The 13,610-nt window shown below is 45.4% G+C and overlaps 1 protein-coding gene across 6 annotated transcripts in view; it reads right to left on the bottom strand.

The window, feature by feature from the left end:
- Positions 1–13,610, bottom strand: part of Smoc1 (SPARC related modular calcium binding 1) — a 161,365-nt gene that overhangs the window by 18,156 nt on the left and 129,599 nt on the right. The window lies entirely within an intron of this gene.

Genomic DNA, 13,610 nt, shown 5'->3' with positions numbered 1-13,610 from the left:
CCCAGTAAACCACACTGTCTTCTCTTCCTGATTTTTTCCCTTTGTTTTGCTACAGGCTTTATTTGGGGGGTAGGGGATATTATTGTTTTAATTTTTTTGTTTAACTGTTTTAAAAATAGTAATAATAATGTGTGGTGTTTGCTTCCTTAGCGCAGATGACGTTTTAAAAAGAAAATCTGTACAGCCCATATGGCCCCTAAGGTCAACCCCTCTACCTTCCTCAGATCTTGGCAGGCAAACACCAATACAACTTCAAGGGGATTGCACCAGGGGCTTGGGACGGATCTCTCAGATCCAGTTTGGTAGCCTCGACACCCTCCCTCCCCCGCCCCCATATTTCATGCCATGAAAGAGCTGACAAAGAAACAAAAGGAGAGGAAAGCAGTTTTTCTGGCACCACGCTCGCTCGTGTAACGACCTCTGACAGGGGCTTTAAATTAAGACCCTCTAGGCCAGCCTCGCCAGCCATAAATCAGACTACTGCACAAGGGGAAGAGGAGAAACACCTCCCCCTCTTCCAGGGCAGCCGGATGGTGAACCTAACTTCACACCACAGTGGGCCTGAGGACTGGGGAAGCTGGAGCAGGAGTTGGGCTGAAAGAAAAGCTTGAGTCCTGTGGCTAGATTTCTGGAAATCCTTCAGTTCCTATGACCACCTATGGAGAGTTAAATCATAAAGACAATGAAGCCCCCAAATCTAAAAAGAAAGGCAGTTTAGCATGGCATTAAATAGAAGACTAAATATAGGATCTGTCACTTTAATATCTGCTCTGAAAGTCTACTGTCCTGTAAGGAGAATACTGAAATGACAGAACATCTGGGCTGGCGAGATGGGTGGCTTCCACAGGTGAAGTGTCTGCCACAGAAACGAGAGGACCTCAGGTCAGACTCCCCAGCATACAGAGAAAGTCTGCTATGGGCACCACAATTCCATAACCTCACCAACTGGATCCCTGCAGCTCACCGGCCGGCCATCCCTGATGAGCTCCACATTCAGTGAGAGACAGTGTCTCAAAATAATCATAATAATAACAACAGCAACAATAATGCAGAGTAATTCAGAACACCCCCACATGAACATGTACACACACACACACACACACACACACACACACACAGCACCAACCATTTGTGAAAAGTATACAGTTTGTCTTCCAGAAAGAAGAAATATCTCTTCAAAAGGATTCTGAGGATCAAAATGATAAGAGCCTACATTCTTGGGCAGAGAGTAGGGAGTGGGGGAAGAGTATGGTGGGAATTAAAGAGATAAAATACGCAATGACAAAAACATGCATGAAAATGCCATGGGGACATTCTTTACTGTGTGTGCTGCTATAAAATTGTGTTTTGATAAGTAAAAGTAATTATCAATGTAAAAAAAAAAAGAGCCTATGTTCTTGGGGGAAATGCAGCAGGCAGCAGGAGGGCTTTGCCTATCTAACCTCTCAGCCCACCTACCCTGGAATCTATGATGATCGCCACTTTGTAAACAAGAAAAAGAAATTCTGGACAGGGTGGATTTTTCTTAGGTTCACCCAGGGGGAACTGAAGCTCCACTGGAAGACTTGGGACAATTCAGCCCACCTTGCTAACCTCTGGACATCTGCTCTTCAGTGAGAACGCGTTTGTTTTTACAGTGGGTTCCTTTGAGACCCCTAACAGACTCTCTAAGATCTGCATTCAAGAGCAAATGTGTTCACACCCACAGCTCCTTCTGACTGAGCATCCCCTCTCAGCCTATGCACGTGAAGCTTGGACCTCAGGGTCTATATCTCTTTGTCTTGGAACTAGAAAACCAAAAACCAAATTTGTAGTTTATTCATCTATACGAAGAACAGGAATACCAAACTTTTATTTGAGTACTTACAAAATGACAGACTTGATGATTGGCCTTCTACTTATATTAACTCAGTTCACACTATCTCCAACCTCTGAAGACATGTATTAACACCAGGAACGCAGACTAGATAGATAATTAGATCTAGATCATGAATTAGGGATCTGAGGCTATGGCTCAGCCAATACAGTGCTTATCTGGCCAGGAGCCCTGGGTTTGATCCCCCGCACTGCATAAACCAGGTGTGGTGGTGCACATCTGCATCCCATCACTCAAGAAATGAAGACACGAAGATCAGAAGACAAGCCTAGGTTACACTAAGCACTATCTAATAAGAGAGAAAGAGAGAGGGGACGTGGGGGAGGAAGAGAGGGAGGGAAAGAGGGAGGGGGAGAGGAAGAGAAAGGAAAGGAAGATGGGGAGGGAGGCAGGGAGGGAGGGAGGGAGAGAGGGAAGGGAGGGAGGGAGGGAGGGAGGGAGGAAGGAAGGAAGGAAGGAAGGAAGGAAGGAAGGAAGGAAGGAAGGAAATCACAGCTAGGAGGAGGCAGAGGTGGGACCCCAGCCCACCCACGTTCTTTACCTCTCTGCAGTAGCGTCTTTCATTGCTATAGGCTGATCCAAGCTTTATTTTATCCTATACTTTCCTTATACTTAACAGTGCATGATCCCAGAAGAGTCTCCAATGCCCGTGTCTCTATGTCCTGTGTTGGCTAGTCCACATGGACTCCAACTCCACGAGAGAACAGTGTGGTGAGGCTGGAGAAGAAGCCCAGGCCTTCAGAGGACATGGAGCTTCTGCTTTCACTTCCAATGAGCCCTAAGAGTGCCACATAGAGTGTTCTTATATATTCTCTACCCTGCCGAAGGAGCAGAGGGAAAGGCTTGGTCTGCTAGCAACAGGACACAGGTCACCTTGTATGCTCCAGTTCCCACCTGCCCTCTACTCGGATGAACCCCAGAGCCAATTCATGTAAAACTAGTGAGACAGCATTCTAACGGAACTGGCAAGAATAAATTATTTTTCTGATACACTAGGATTTTGGGCTAGCTCGTTATATAGTATGTTGTTATATAACAATGTATCTAGCTAGAGCTGTTGAGCTCTTTGTCACTTTAAGCCAAGGGGACTCTTGTAGCCCCTGCCAGCTCACTAGTCAGCACCCCCGTGTGTCATACAAACACTGATGGGTAAGTTCCAGGGAATGGAGACTCACCTATCTGAGGATCCAGAAGCCAGTCCCGCCTTGGAGCTACTGTGGACCCCTGTCAGCCACCTCCCAGATAGGTCTCACCATCCACTTCTCCAGGTTTTCTCAGGCTGGCTTACCTAGTGCAAGTTGGATTGATTTCGAGGGTCTTTTTAACTACACTAAGTCACAAAGCAAGGAGCTCTGCTGGGGTAGATATACGTCACTCCAAAACACTTCATCTCTGCTTAGGAAAATGCATGAAACAGAAATGAGATAGAAAGGTATGGCCCAGTAATTGTGAGCACCGGCCAGGGCTACCTAGATATGTCTGAAAGACATAACCCACACCATAGGAGAGCAAGCACAAGGATAGATAACCGTACCCAATTGTACACTTCCACATATGTCCTTCCAACCTTCCCAAAATGGCACCAAGTAGTGAGAGCTTAGTCAGTCTCCACTTGGCAAAGAAACCCCTGGCTTAAAGAAGAAACCCAACAGAAAAGCATCTCAAGTTGAGAACACACAAAGTCCTGGCCTAGCCACCAGAAGACACATAGTGTATGCTTCCCCAGTCACATGTGGCATGCCAGGGAAGAGGATGGGACCAGGGCAGGCCTGAGCAAGGCTGGAGGCAGGGCTGGGAAGGCCAGGTTGAATGAGATGAACATAAACCCTGTCTGTAGGGCCCAGAGCCCAGGTCTTTATGTGTCAGCCAAAATAGAATCAGCGCAGAGGACATCTCTGTCTGCTCGGACTGGCTCAAGCTCTGTACCTCACAATTACCCATAGTAATTAGGAGCAGAGACAGGGTGGACAGCACGAATTCTTAGCTAAGCCCCTATCACTGATGAGCCCAGAGGAGTCTCCTCCAGGACTCCTCTCCTTCTTCATCTTTTTTATTTTATATATATTTTAAGAGCAAAAATTGCTTTAAAAAACCATAAATAAACATTACAGGATTCAGGCTGATCTCACTTTCAGATAATTGACTTTAAGAGAAGGACACACTGAGAGAAGAGACAGAGGAGGAAGTGAAAAGTTCCTGAGTAACCAACACCTAAACACCTTTGAAAGTCAAGTCATCTACAACCAGTGGGCTGACCTTACTGTGGTGACAGAAAACAGGAAGTTCATGGTGGGGAAAGTAGATGGAGAGAAGGTGGAAGGGGTTGCTGTCAAAGAGGGACTATATCATTCAAGGTTCTCCAAAACGCACACTCACACAAACACACACAGATACATACACACATATATACACATACACATACAAACATACACACTCACACACATGCACACACTTAAACACACACACACAACAAGAGGGAGATTTTAAGGACTAGACTCATGAATTAGGGAGATGGCAAGTCTAAAGTATGCAGGCAAGCCAGTTAGGTAGAAATGCAGATAAGCAAGATGAGGCAGCCTTGAGTCTCAGATCAATAGGTCAAACCTACAGCATAAAGACACAGAGCAGGGATTCTCCATCACAGTCTCCGGAATTCTTCTTAAGTCTTGGAACTGACTGCACACTGTGTAATCTGCTGTAAGTAAAAGCAACTGTGGATGCTCACATCACAACAGTTAGGTAGTGTTGGGCCTAACAACAGAGCCAGATTGCCCAGCCAAATGGACACACTAAAGGAAGCATCATAAGAACTTCAGGAAAGATGAAACAAATGCCTAGAAAAACTGAGGAGTCAGAAGCCAGATGTACACATCTGGAATCTCAACACAGGGCAGCTAAAGAAGAAAGATCAGGATAGGCTAGGGTAGGCTACATAATGAGCTCCTATCTCAAAAACACAAACAAAATAAACTGCAGGCTGGAAGGATGCCCTGGCCAAGGATGTGGTCTCTCCAGATGAAGACTTACAGGAGCCTGATATAGCTGTCTCCTGACAGGTTCTGCCAGAGCCTGACAAATACAGAGGTGGATGCTCGACGTCAACCATTGAACTGAAAACAGGGTCCCCAATGGAGGAGTTAGAAAAAGGACTGAAGGAGCTGGCAACCCATAAGAAGAATAACAATATCAACCAACCAGACCCCTACCCCCAGAGCTCCAGGGACTAAACCACGATCCTAAGAAAACACAGAGATGAACCTATGGCTCCATCCACATATGTAGCAGAGGATGGCCTTGTTGGGCATCAATGGGAGTAGAGGCCATTGGTCCTGTCAAGGCTTGATGCCCCAGTGTAGGGGAATGTCAGGACAGGGGGCTGGGAGGGTAAGGGAGCACCCTCATAGAAGCAGGGAATGGGGGATAACAGATTTCTGGAGGGGAAACCAGGAAAGAGGATAACATTTAAAATGTAAATAAAATAATATCCAATAAAAGAAAAAAAAGACCTAGTGGTTCTTTAAAGGAGCCTCTTTGGCCTCCTGAGAGAGTTGCTTATGTTGTTGCAATAGACAATAAGAGAAAGGCAGTGGGGTACTAACAGGGCTGGGGACAGTGTCCTGAAAGAGGAGGACCCAACACAAGACTGGGTGACGAAACATTCAAGGGCTCAGGAGGATGCTAGGAAAGTGCTGGGGACTGCAGTGAGCCAAGGCTATGAAAGGGATATGTACCTTATTCTGATAGCATATTAGGCTCTGAGAAGGCCAGGAAACTTCTGAGAATAACATGACCCATTACGCAGAACCAACCACGATGTGTCAGCCTATCCTCATTCAAGGTCTTTCTCTGTCCCTGAAACTATCTCTGAGGGCTCCTCATTGGAATGAGGCCAAGGAGCAAAATGGCAGCTGCTGAGATTCTGTGCCTTTGTACTCTGACTCTACCAACTGTAAGTGCTTATGGGTTAGGGCTTCACCACCTCCTTCCTGCCCACCACTTCACCACCCCCATCTCTGGTTTGCATCTCCTGCAGAGAACCATGGACTCTCATGGAGAAAGAATCCATGAAGGGTATTTAGTCCAAGAATTTTATTTTACCCAACACTTCAGAGATGGGGCCCATGCACAGCAGAGTAAGCGCCAGCCAGTGGGTATGAGATTGCAAGGGCTGGAACGAGAGTCTCTGACCCCAGCTCATCCTGAGAAATGCTACACTCAACCCTCAGCCCCTCCAGACTGCATTTTCCCAAGGGGGTAAGCATCAATAAAGGGTGATTCAGCTTGGGAAAACGAGAGGCGCTTGCATATACTCATTGCAAAAGGAATCATCTTTCTGGGCCAAGAATATTAAGGAAAACACTGGCCTTGTGTCAACAACAACGACCTTGAAACCTCTTCAAATACCTCCTGGCCATCTCGTCTCTTATCAAAAATGAATAAAATGCTAACCGATAACCCACAATAACAAACCATACATTTTTTAAAATAGCTTTCTAAGTAGTGACATGAAGTTCCAGAGGCGTTGTAAGGAATGATGCACTTCTCACTGCAGGTTTCTCCAGGTCTGAGAACACAGAGGTGTCTGGTACTGGGGCTACCCCAGGGGGGCCCAGTGCCTGAGAATTTGTGAATGCAGGAGAAGTGTCTGGGCTTTATGACCCTGACTTTACTGTTGGTTGAAAGGACTGGTGTGAGAACTGGAGGTGTGGTGCTGAGGGGAGGGCCAGCTAGAGTCATAATCTTTAGGAATGATTTACAGAACATCACTGAGCCACCCTTCTGTTTATGCAGCCACATGGAGTTTTGGCACCTATGGCTTCAAGTCATTTATTTAAATGAATAGGTTATTTTTCTTACTGTGGACGTTGTAATTTTTTCAAGAGGGGCTAAGTGCCCCCCACCAGAGGATAATTTCTCCAAGAACCTTTCACCCTTGGGTTTTCCATCACCTCTGTCAGTGAGGGCCACTTGGCCAGAGCCGACTCCTAACTCTCCATATTGTGTGACTTGGAGTCATCTGTGTGGCTCTGAGAACCCCACAGAGAGGGAGAGTCCACAGAGCTACTGCTCCAAGCTCCCTTCAGAACAAAAGGCTGGCCATTGACTAAGAAAAGGAAAGGCCCAGGGGAGAGACCTGCAGGGCAAGGAACAAGCAAAAAGCCACCTACTAACAGAATAAAGTCATCCTCTGTTTTTTTCAAACCAGGATAGATAGAGAAGTGGGGAATCAGAAGCAGAATTTGTACCGATTTAATAAAGACATCTCTTCAATTGCAATAGTTTTTTTATCCCTGTCTTAAAAAAAAAAAAACTTTCTCTGCAAAATATGCCATGAATGAAAGTGAAAAATGACATCATCCCTCATTCCAACTCGAGAGGGACTTTAGAGAATGCTCTGGAGGACGTGCCCTATCCCATGAGCCAACTAGTTAAGAAAGGATCACCTTCAGCTCTGTCCCAGAGGGAGACATTTGGATGATGTATAATCTCAACTGGAGTTCCCCCAAACCGGAAGGAACTTGAAGAGTTCGGATGGAAGGCTCCAGGAACAGGAGACAGGGTCGAGGAGACCTGGGCTTCCAAAGCCCTGCGACTGAAGCAATGATGTGTCCATCACTCCAACTCCTGCACACTTCACCCACGGAGCTTACACGGTAGACTTCACAGCAGTCTGAAGAGAGGCGGTGTGGCACAGTAGTCACGAGCATAGTCTTTGGGTTCCTCCCACTTAGCTCTTGATCTTGGATCATCTCAAAGTTCCTTACCTGTACAAGCAGAGTGGCCCCTACACATGCCCCACAAGGGATTTATGGTAAGAGGAGACTTAAGTTGGAGCTCAGTGGTAAGGCACTCACTTGGTATGTGTAAAGCATTGATTTAGAAACCTGACACCACAGAGTAAATAAATGGACAACATTTACCCTGGTGCTGAAGTAAAGTGGACAGTGGGAGCTGCTGTTGAAATTAACTAGTCTAAGGTGGCAGTGTCCACAATTCCATGTGGACTATCCCAATCTTCTTATTCCTATGTTTAAGCTGGCTCCTTGATTGGCCTGTAAAGGCTGACCAAGGACCAGGTTATGGGAGCAGCTTCCCCCAGTACACAGTAAAGGGCACATAGCTAAGAGAAAATTTATATGTATCTCTCTAGTTCTCTATTTAGATATCTTAATGAGTCTGTCTGCTTTTTACAATAACTTCCAGAACATCCAAAGAAAGGAAAAAAAAATCATTGGCAAACTGCTTGTCCCTACTGTAGTGGAGCACGTCATTGACCCTGCTCTTGGGACACCACGACTCAAAGGCCAGCCCTTCCTTACATGCTCCCTGCGTTGTTCTCCCACTGTCTCAGGCTTAGTGCCTCATAACTTCTGTTGGGCTTAGAGCCCTGCACGAGCGCTCGACAGCTGGACTCTTGTTTTCTCATAGCAAAGTCAGTGGTGGTACAGGAAGCCCCCCTCCCACCCATGCTTCTGTCTCTGCAGAAGCCCACACACCTGAGGTTAGACAGGAGCAGGGATACCGTCCCAGACTTAACTACAAAAGTCGCTGGAAGCTGAGCACCAGGAAGAGGCAGAGCCAAAGGCAAGCATTTCCCTTGTACCTCATACTTCTTTTTGGTTGGTTGGTTGGTTGGTTTTTTAGAAAGTGTTTACTGTTTTGTTTTAATCAAACAAAATATTTCATCAAGTTACCCAGGTAAATCCAGGTAGTAGAAATACATAACATATGTATTTCTTCACAAGGTTTCGAATCAGTTTTACAAATATATATATATATATATATATATATATATATATATATATATATATATATATATCACTTCCACTTTCTGTACTGAAGAACTCAGTATAAAAAATAAGCTTTGTGGTGCTGAGGTAACATTAGGATCCTCATCCAACAACACAAGAAATTACAGAGGATATCCCAGTGAAGACTCTAAATATGAAGACTGTGTATGTTTCTCTCTTGCCAACAACTGCAGATGGCTAACAGTTATCAGTATGCCCTCAGCCACCCTGCCCCTGAATCTATCCATTTCCTTACACACACACACACACACACACACACACACACACAGACTCAGTGAAGATATCTCCTTTTGGCATGTGTCTAATATGCTGTTCGAGCCCGTGATTCAAATGGAATTGACTGACTTGAGAGCTCGCATAATGTTCACAGTCAACTTAAACACCTATGCAGGGCCTCATAATTCTTTGGGGCTCTGTTATGTGGCCCACGAGCCACAGCTGGCTAAGGGCAGCTCTCCCCCAGGGATAAACGCACCATTAGGATGAAGCGCCATGGGTGAAGAGGAATAAGGAAATAGTACAGCCATCCTGTGTAAATAGATTCTCTACAGAACCTAAAATGGCCAAGCATGGCTCACCGTGGTCTGCAGTGGTAAACACCCACTTCCCACACAGACAGATGCTCAGCTCTTGGGGAGAGGTGGGGGATTTCTTCTGGGATGGATTGCCCCCAATTTAGCACATAAACATCTTTTCTTTCAACCTCCCTCATCCTGAAGTATCATTGGCTCACAGCCACACATCTTGACTGACTCATGCCACAAAGCTAAGAGACTGGGAGATACTTCACCGTAGTTCTGCAGTGGCAGGTACCAGGAAACAGTACCCTGGCTTCTTCCCAGCTTTGTCTGGGTAATCTCATTGACCCTACCTGCAGGCTCTGTACCAGAAGGTCCAAAATATAGAAAATTCAACTTCAAGCAACAGAAGAAGAAAGGATACAGACAAAGGGGAAAGATGAAAGTGAGCTTGCTTTTAATTCGTCAAAATTAAGTATACCTTTGCTCCCTCTCCTCAGAATACTAATACTGTATGTGTGGTGATAAGCTTCACACCCTGCTTACTTGCAAAGTCATTTTTACACACATGAAGGAGGCTCTCAGGCTAAAGTCAAGTTCATCACTGACTTTCAGAACCTTGGAATAGTCAATTACAGCAACTTGGAATAGTACAATTACCTAGGCAGGCTCCTTGATGGCAGCTTAACAAATGAGAACAAAAGGAACATAGTGGGCCCTGGTTTTGCTATGGAACATCACTGCACATGAAACCCACTTCTAGAAACAAGACTTTTACAGGTAGAGGAAGTCCCAGAGGCTGAATCCTTTGGCCACATACCTCCCATCCCATCACTACAAGCAGACAGTGGGGTGACAGAATAAGGTAACCAAGAAAGCCAATGTTAGAGCAAAGTAAAACTGGACTATAGGTTTCTCTCTGAGGCCTACAAATAACAATCACCTTTCCTCTCAGCGAAGGCTAAAGACACAGAAAAAGGGCACAGCCTTTGTTGCCAGGGTGATGCCGTGGGAAGAACCATATGGCCTCATCTTAATTCTATTGGTCATTATTGACTGAGGCATCTTCATGAGCTCAAAGGGCAGATAGTCTAAAAGGCCAGTTACAGAGTGTGTTTTCATATAGATATTTTAAACGCACACAAGCCTGGGCCAGTCCTAGTTGCTAATGCTGGTAGATTACTCATTCTTCCTCCCAATCACGTCATGTGTGAGATTCCAGGTGGCTGTGGGATATTTGCTTACAAGGCTACCACTGGTTTCCTTGCAAGCTGTTTATTTTTCCAGCCTCAGGTCATTACATCAGCCCACGGTTTCCAGTTGGGCAAAGAGTAGAGACTTGTGGGGGTGGGGATCCAGCCAGAAGGTGTCGTTGCCTCCGTGACCCCAAGCCCCAATGACAGCAGCTATTCCAGAAGAAACTTCCTGCGTGGAAAAGCAATCTCAACCGTGGCCAGTGGCCCAGAAGCCTGCCTAGAAGAACAACGTTGCACCCAAATGAGTAAGGGCAAGAATACCGTCAACCTACATACCTGTGACATGTGTCTGGGCAAACACAGACTCTCTCGTGCAAAAAGAAATGGGACTCTTGTTTCATTGAAAATGTCAAAGAAATGTGTTTCCACTTCAGGTCCCTACCGGCTCTATCTCCAAGGAGCAGAATGACCATGAGGTGCTTCATCCACAGATACACACATGCTGGTCATTGAGGTGGGGAGAAAGAGGGTTAGGACTTAAATCATGGGGCCAGGTTCTGGGGCCCTCTTGCAGTCCTTGATTATACCAAGAAAGAGTTTTGTAGGAAAGACAAGGAGAAAGGAAAGGAAAAGATATGGATACAGAAACAAAAGTAGAGGGTAGTCTAGGCTCCCAGGGCAAAGGGAAGCATGTTGGAGCCCTGGAGCATCCCCGTGGCACACAAAGAGCATGGCGACCACGTCTATGACTCTAGTTCCTAAGATCTGCGCTTGCTCAGAAGAGGAAGCACAGTGTCTTGCCAAAAAGAAACAAAAAGACGCATATCATAAAGAGACATAAAGTACCTTCATATAGTCAGCTTAGAACCAGGGGACGGAATGAAGGGTTAGATAGAGGCTAATTCTTGTTATCTTATCTCTTTACTTTCTTCTATAAAGAGATGTCTTTAACATATTTTAAATGCTAGGTATTTTAAAGAAATGTCATGACACCTAACTCTGGATTTAAAAAAATAAAGAAAGAAATTCAGCAGGAGTTTATATTTCCTTGAAAAAGCAGCAGAGACTCTGGCCACACTCCTCTAGGACATCCTGCTCCCAAGTTCTGGGGTGTCAGCTGACCAGGAACACCATCTTCCCAGATACAGAAAGTTCTCCTGGAGCCATGGGTGCTTGTAAAAGAGACATATGAGGGGGGTGGTCAGAAAGAAGGGGACCAGAAAGGCAAACCCGAATACGCTGAACTTCCCAAGGACTCAGAAGGCCACAGCAGCCATGGGAACACATGGTAAAGCTCTCCAGAAAGGCCCAGAACTTCCAGCAGGGGAGAAGACTGGAGACAACGTCTGCGGGCGAGTGTGTGTCATGTATTGCACAACTTCAGGCGCCCAATGGAACCTTTCCAACATCAACAGTCCCCAAGCCAGAAAACAAACCTGGCGTCAGAGGGTCTGAGTGTGAAAAAGGGATGTTTGGGGTGTAAAAGAAACTGGAATTGTATCTTTTTTTTGTCTTGTGAGAGAAGCCTGAGAAGATGAGCTCTCATCAGGCATAGTCCACAGAGTCTGACTCCAACCTCCCATGCGTGTGGCTAAAGTTCACCTCAACCCAGAGTCTTCCACCAAAGTCTAACGAAATGCCGTCTCAGGTGTTTAAATGTTCCAGTCCTCACTGAAAGCCGACTGACCAGACTTACATTCTCGTCAAAGGATGCCTAACTCATCATTAACTGAGTGTGTCAACATGTGAGGATGGGCTAGCACAGTGCAAAAAAGGGCATCCCACCAAAGCAACTTTGCTTTGTTATTTTAAAATCATTTACAGCAAACCTAGGTGCCCAGAAATACAAGCCTAAAACTGAAGCCATGCAAAATGTTAAGCGGCAGTAGCCTCATTTTACATAAATGAAAAGAAGACTCAGAGTTTGACTGGCTACCCCAGGCAGGGAGAGCCAGTCTTGGAAACCAGGCCCGCACATCTGTCTGATTTCGAAGCCCACGCTTTGACCAGTGTGAGGCCTGTGTATAAAAGACTCCCTGCCTCACTGCCTGAAAATCCAGACCCCATGATGCTTCCTTGACAACCAGCTACAAGAGCATGCACCAGAACAGATAAGACTTAGGAGCGGTGAGACGACGCAGTCCTGTGAGCGGCTCCAGGAGCCCCTGTGATGGTGTAGGTTTACCCGGAACATAAGGCAGCATCTCAGGAGCCACAACTCCTAACTTCTGCTCAGTCTGTGAAGGGGCCCAAAGACTTGGTTGAGACAATCCCCATGCATATACCTCCCACTCACGCCATATTCAGTTGTGTACGCCAGGGCACAGAAAACTTCCTTTGTGAAAGATCATAAAGTAAATATTTTAAGTTTCACAAGCCATAAGAGCTCTGGGACAGCTGTGCAAACTTATTCTTGTAGATGTGAATGGCCATAAACAACACACACACATAAATGACTGTGACTGTGTCCTAATAAAACTTTATTTGCAAAGACAGTCAGGTGGTCTGGCCACTTGTTATGCGCTATATACTCTTATAGAACCATGTCTTTCATACCTGATTCCATAAATAAGATTAACAGGTATCAGCCAGTACAGCCAGGGAATATTCTAGTCTGCTGAGCGAATACTAAAACATCAAAGACTAATAGTTTTCTTTGATCTATTTCTTCTAAAGAAGAGTTAGATCTCTTGCAACCATCCTGTCCTATATACTGACCTTATAGGGTCAACAGCTATGAAAAATAACGGCGGCTGAATCACTGCAACAAGAAGATGGTTGTACTTGCATAGAAACCATTCTTCAACATGACCCTATCATGATACAATAGAAAACTACATAAACCAATAGGGGTGACAATCAGAGCTTGACACCATCACTTTATTACAGCCCAGAAAGACAGGTGCCACTAGCTTCCTCTAGTCTAGTCACAATAAGCACTGTCATTGGTTAAAGTGTGGTGGCATGCATCTGTAATCTTAGAACTCAGGAAGTTGAGGTAAAAGGACTTTGAGTTCCTGGCTACTCCAGGCTATACATATCAGGACACTATCTCAAAAGTCAAGGGCTGTAGACACAGATCAATGGTAGAATGCCTGCATAGCATGCACGGGTCATAGCATGCATAGCACCCAAAACCAAAATACCATCATGCTATTGTTACCAACAATGTAAATAATAATAATAATAATAATAATAATAATAATAA

Source organism: Rattus norvegicus, chromosome 6, assembly GCF_036323735.1.
Source record: "Rattus norvegicus strain BN/NHsdMcwi chromosome 6, GRCr8, whole genome shotgun sequence".
NCBI lineage: Eukaryota > Metazoa > Chordata > Mammalia > Rodentia > Muridae > Rattus > Rattus norvegicus.
Note: the sequence above shows the minus strand (reverse complement) of the source record. Positions and strands in the feature narration are given on the sequence as shown.